Source organism: Gigantopelta aegis, chromosome 13, assembly GCF_016097555.1.
Source record: "Gigantopelta aegis isolate Gae_Host chromosome 13, Gae_host_genome, whole genome shotgun sequence".
Classification (NCBI taxonomy): Eukaryota; Metazoa; Mollusca; class Gastropoda; order Neomphalida; family Peltospiridae; genus Gigantopelta; species Gigantopelta aegis.
In genome coordinates this window covers 14,785,001-14,791,521 of record NC_054711.1, presented here as the reverse complement: position 1 = coordinate 14,791,521, position 6,521 = coordinate 14,785,001, and positions in this window count along the sequence as shown.

Here is a 6,521-nt window from a genome sequence, read left to right as displayed (position 1 = left end):
GTATGGACTGCAAGTGGTTTTACCCACTGAGCCTTGCGGAGCACTCACTCAGGGTTTGGAGTCGGTATCTTTAAAAATTCCATGCCTGACTGGGATCCGAACCCTTACCTACCAGCCAGACTGATGGCACCACGACGCCATGGCCGGTTGCATTGAGTTCTGGAGACTGTTCTATGGAGTTTTCAACAAATTGTCGGTTTGGTCCCCATATTTAAAATGGGTGTACATGTGTGGGTATGTGTGGGTACCCACTGAGCCTTGCGGAGCACTCACTCAGGGTTTGGAGTTGGTACCTGGATTAAAAATCCCACGCCTCGACTGGGATCCGAACCCAATACCTACCAGCCTGTAGACCGATAACCTAACCACGACGCCACCGAGGCCGGTCCACTAGAGCACATTGATTAATTAAAAGTCGGCTATTGGATGTCAAACATTTGGTAATTATGAATCGTAGTCATCAGAAGAAACCCGCTACATTTTTTCTATTAGAAGCAAGGGATCTTTTATATGCACTTTCCCACAAACAGGAAAGCACATACCACGGTCTTTGACCAATTGTGGTTCAATGGTTGGAACGAGATAAAAACAGTCAGTTGAAAAAAACTCCACACCAAAAACAAAACAACAACAACAACAACACAACACAACACAAAAACATACAAAAACAAACAAACAACCCAATTCTCTTTCCACTCCCATAACGTTTCGTAACGCATATGTATAAATTATAAAGTATAAATTCTATTTACGTGCCTATATCCAATGAAGGGTCAAGTACGTCCACCCCACGCTCAGTCTCTCGCACGACCAGTGGCTGGACATGAAACACACGGGTATTTAAAATAAACATATATATATATATATATATATATATATATATATATATATATATATATATATATATATAGCTTCAATTCAATTACTAGGATACGAACTTTTGATCAGCCACGATCTAAAAATAAATACAAAATTATATTTAGATTAAAAATAATGTAATTTTATCTACCTTATGCGGGTTAAGGATTGAAAGAGTTGGACGTGGAGTGATGGAAGGGGTGTTCTGACAAAAGTATGATAAGTACCAATCGTATTCGGGGTTTCAGTGTTGCGAAATGGGTGGGAGGGGAGAGGAAGCCAATTCAACCTAGCTAATCCCTACGACCAAAACCGCAAACGCCCGACTGCCACCACCACTTCCCGCCCCCCGCCCCCACACACGTCAACATGTCCAGTCATTGCACCATCCAGAAATATTTTCCAGTCGAGCTGACGTTGTTGAAGTAGGGCGGGTGTATTATTTTTAAAAGAGCGTCTACGGTAGCCTATTCAGGGGGAGGGTGCAATGCTAAAAAGTATGCATTATAGGCCTATGCGGCCTATACATCCCCCACCAAACATAAATAAATTCATTGTACTTGTTTGCTACACTACATTTTTCGTGGTAATTTGAACGAGAGGTGCACATCCCCTAGATCGCAATTGCCACTACTACAATGTATGTTTTTTTTGTGTATGCAAGAAGTCGATTTAGTGCCCTTATACCTATTCACTGTCATTAAAACTTTGGGATGGATACTGTACGGGGATGCGAACCCAGTACCTATCAGCAATAAAACCAGTCGTGTCTTGACCATCGCTCCAACAAGGCATGTGTCAGTAAACCCAGCATCGTGGCTTTATACCTATCCACTGTCAGATATTTAAACTTTGGGTTCGAGCTGGTACGGGGAAGGAAGGGAATGTTTTATTTAACGACGCACTCAACATATTTTATTTACGGTTATATGGCGTCGGACATATGGTTAAAAACCACACAGATATTGAGAGAGGAAACCCGCTGTCGCCACTTCATGGGCTACTCTTTCCGATTAGCAGCAAGGGATCTTTTATATGGACCATCCCACGGACATGATAGTACATACCACGGCCTTTGTTACACCAGTTGTGGAGCACTGGCTGAGAAATAGCCCAATGGGTCCACCAACGGGGATCGATCCTAGACCGACCGCGCATCAAGCGAACGCTTTACCACTAGGCTACGTCTCGCCCCTGAGTCGGTACGGGGATACGAACCTAGTACCTATCAGACATAAGGCCAATGACTTGACCATTGCTCCAACAAGGTCGGTGTCAGAGAACCCAACGCACCAGCTTAAACTTGTTCTCATTTTGTATGTTATATAATTTATTACGCTGGATGTAACCTACATTTCAAGAACAGCTTGTATATTAAGGATCCCGCTTACAGTGCGTCTGTTTGCACCAATGTGACTCTCCAACACCCTTGATAACTCCATCTCTATCCTGAGCCGATTACCAAAAACCGGCTGTTGTAACTCAGGAGTCAGGACATTGACCGACACGCTTTGGTCACCATACCAGGCGTGACGCCCCCGAAGGCAACGACCGTGCAGGGCTGTCGCATATTTCACCGATCACGGTCTAGTAGTCATCACCACTTTCTAATTGATGACAACCCATGTTGACGAACTCAACTCGACCTGAAAAAAAGAAAGGAGATCGGACATGCGCAGGCGTTGTTTCCGGTTTAAATAAATACACATATTAGACCTGATCAGAGTACACCTGTTTCCCTCCCTTTCTTGGGACAGAACTCTCTGGCGAAGTCAGTGGTTGTGCCTACGACAGGCGTACTTGACCAGTTCTATCATGCAAACATGCCAAAACGTACCCACACATTATACACCCATTTTAAATATGGGGACCAAACATGTTCTCATTTTGCTTTTCTTGGAATTTGTTGAAAACTCTTTTAGAACAGTCTCCAGAACTCCAATGCGCGAACCGGCCTCGGTGGCGTCGTGGTTAGACCATCAGTCTACAGGCTGGTAGGTACTGGGTTCGGATCCCAGTCGAGGCATGGAATTTTTAATCCAGATACCGACTCCAAACCCTGAGTGAGTGCTCCGCAAGGCTCAATGGGTAGGTGTAAACCACTTGCACCGAACAGTGATCCATAACTGGTTCAACAAAGGCCATGGTTTGTGCTATCCTGCCTGTGGGAAGCACAAATAAAAGATCCTTTGCTGTTAATCGGAAAGAGTAGCCCATGTAGTGGCGACAGCGGGTTTCCTCTCAAAATCTATGTGGTCCTTAACCACATGTCTGACGCCATATAACCGTAAATAAAATGTGTTGAGTGCGTCATTAAATAAAACATTTTTTTCCCCCAATGCCCGAAACCTTAGTGGTATAGGGGTATCTCACATAGTTTTCTCTCTCTCTCTCTCTCTCTCTCTCTCTCTCTCTCTCTCTCTCTCTCTCTCTCTCTCTCTCTCTCTCTCCTCTCTCTCTCTCTCTCTCTCTCTCTCTCTCTCTCTCTCTCTCTCTCTCTCTCTCTCTCTCTCTCTCTCTCTCTCTCTCTCTCTCCTCCCTCTCTCTTTTGTTATGCATGTATATCTATTTTTTATTCATTGGGATGGGAACGATATTAACGTGCCGATATCCACTGAAGGTTCAGGCACGCCCGTCCCGAACTTAACCTCTGACTTCGCCAGTGACTAATTCCGGAACGTATTTTTTATTCATTTTTAATTAATTTTTAATTTTTTTTATCGGAAATTTAAAGCCATAGCTTGTAATTCCTCCCCCTACTACAAAATTATGGTATGCTTTTTGAAATATTTGTTTGGTGATTACATTTAGGTTGACATCTGTAGTATTTAAGTAACCCATTGGCGTGAAGTTACTTGTTATATGTAGTACTAATTGATAACAACTGTGCAAGTGGTATAGTAGCACTTGTAAAACAGCAACACGAGGCGGTACCAAGACATAGGGGCTGTTAACTGAAAAACGTCGTGCTCGACCTATGTTGATCTTTTACACGGTACTTGTCAGTTGAGATCACTCCCTAAAATTAGTAATCACATGACCCTCTCGATATTGACCGGCCTCGGTGGCGTCGTGGTTGGGCCATCGGTCTACAGGCTGGTAGGTACTGGGTTCGGATCCCAGTCGAGACATATAATTTTTAATCCAGATACTGACTCCAAACCCTGAGTGAGTGCTCGGCAAGGCTCAATGGGTAGGTGTAAACCACTTGCATCGACCAGTGATCCATAACTGGTTCAACAAAGGCCATGGTTTGTGCTATCCTGCCCGTGGGAAGCGCAAATAAATGATCCCTTGCTGCTAATCGGAAAGAGTAGCCCATGTAGTGGCGATAGCGGGGTTCCTCTCAAAATCTGTGTGGTCCTTAAAGGTAGACTAAACTCCAATAAGAGCATTATGTGTTGGAAAGATGCATACCCGGACCACCAACACATACTGACATTTTAACAAATGAAAAACGCGTAATTTTAGAATTAATAAAAAAACATGATTATTCCTGCTAACTGGAGGCAGCCATTGTGTTTCGTTTTTGTGATGTCCGGTGGTATAGCTTGGGGCGAAGTGACGTCAGCTCAGGTCCAACTTCTCTGTTATGCACAGTGTAAACAAATACTCTAATTTACGACAAGGTGATTCGCTTTCATCAACCTGACTTGTAAAACAACATAAATGACTTGATAGTGTAATAAACTATTTAACTAAATATATTTCAATTTGCATCAATATAACGAAATGGAGTTATAGTATTTTTTTCTTTTAAAAAATCCAAAGTAAAAATGCATATTATTAGGCCTATTGGTAGGATACGTTTGAGCAAAAACGACCACTCACAATACAAGTAATAATTTTCTTTTCTCTAGGACTACGTAATTGGTCAGTTTTGTGATTTTAGATGGGAAAGTCCACTTAATCAAGGATTTTACAGAATTACTTACAGTAATAAAGCTGGTAAAGTCCATTACGATTTGAGGTTATCACACAATACCCTGTGATCTTAATAAAGAGGCACGTCTTTTTAGTGTGTCTAGACACAGTGTCTAGGGACCGTCTAAATATACACCTGCCAATCAAGAACCACAGGTATAGGCCACGGAAAGAAAAGACCAATTAAGCAAGAAAACACTCCGACTATTATTTCAGTATGTTGGTTAATTTATATACAAAATATAATACAGTTATTTCAACACTTTGACAATGGTGGTTTATTTTGTTTTGAAAAATAAACCACATATACACGTTGCTGTGTTACTGGGATGGATATTATTATCCGCAAAAATCAGGTATGTTTTGTTTCTTCAGTTCGAAGACTAATTCCTGACGTGACACGACTTGACGTAACCACCAGCTCGCCAGGGGGCGTATTCACTGGGATGGTACAAAATGGCTGCGCCCGTTATATATAATAGCCGTCATATTTAACTGTTTTATTAATTAACTATACGATTATACTTGTTGATATTAAGCAATACTGTGCATTATGTATCGTTGATTATGCACACCAGTCCAAAAGCCTTGCTTTAGCATTCCTTTAACCATATGTCTGACGCCATATAACCGTAAACAAAATGTGTTGAGTGCGTCGTTAAATAAAACATTTCTTTCTTTCTCTCGATAGTGTATTTTTCACAGAATATATTCTGCCATAGAAATTGAATTGAACTGCACGGAAGGAAGAAAGGAAGGACATGTTTTATTTAACGACGCACTCAACACTTTACGGTTATATGGCGTCGGACATATGGTTAAGGACCACACAGCTATCGAGGGAGGAAACCCGCTGTCGCCACTTCATGGGCTACTCTTTTCGATTATGTTATATGCACCATCCCATAGACAGGGTAGCACATACCACGGCCTTTGATGTACCAGTCGTGGTGCACTGCACGGAGTAGGTAAAGGTGGTGTGTAACCTAAAATTACTACATTTGCACGGAATGGAACAATCAAAAGGAAGTATTCCCTGTTAACTAACAAGTTACATGTTTGTCAACTACACACTTTACCCTATCAACTTGAGTCTAATGGGAATGGGAGCTCTATTAACGTGCCCATATTCAAACTTGAGTCTAATGATTGTCATTACAAAGGTGTCTGCCATAAAGTAATCACAGGCAAACAACACACTACTCCTGCGGATATAATCCCGGCCAACCAAATAGTGATATGTGGGCGGTTCGTGTGAATAATTCTGTATTATTGAAATTAATATCATACGGGCCCTTTTAAGTTTAAAACGTCATGCATTTGTTCGGATGCACTTACTCCCGTAGCCGATTATTAATAAATCAATGTGCTCTAGTGGTGTCGTTAAACAGCACAAACAAACTAACTCTGTCTGTCTCTCTTTCCTCTTTCTTTTTCTCCATGTCTGGCCCACGTTCTCTCCACCTCTTTGCCTGTTGTCACCTCTCCCCCTCGTGTCTCTCTCCACATCTCTTTCACCGCCCCCCCCCCTTTTCTCTCTCTGGCTCTCTACCTCTGTCTGTCTGTTTATTTCTCTCTCTCTCTCTCTCTCTCTCTCTCTCTCTCTCTCTCTGTCTCTCTCTGGTCGTCTGTTTATCTCTGTCTCTGTCTCTGTCTCTGTCTCTCTCTCTCTCTCTCTCTCTTCTCTCTCTCTCTCTCTCTCTCTCTCTCTCTCTCTCTGTCTGTCTGTCTGTCTCTCT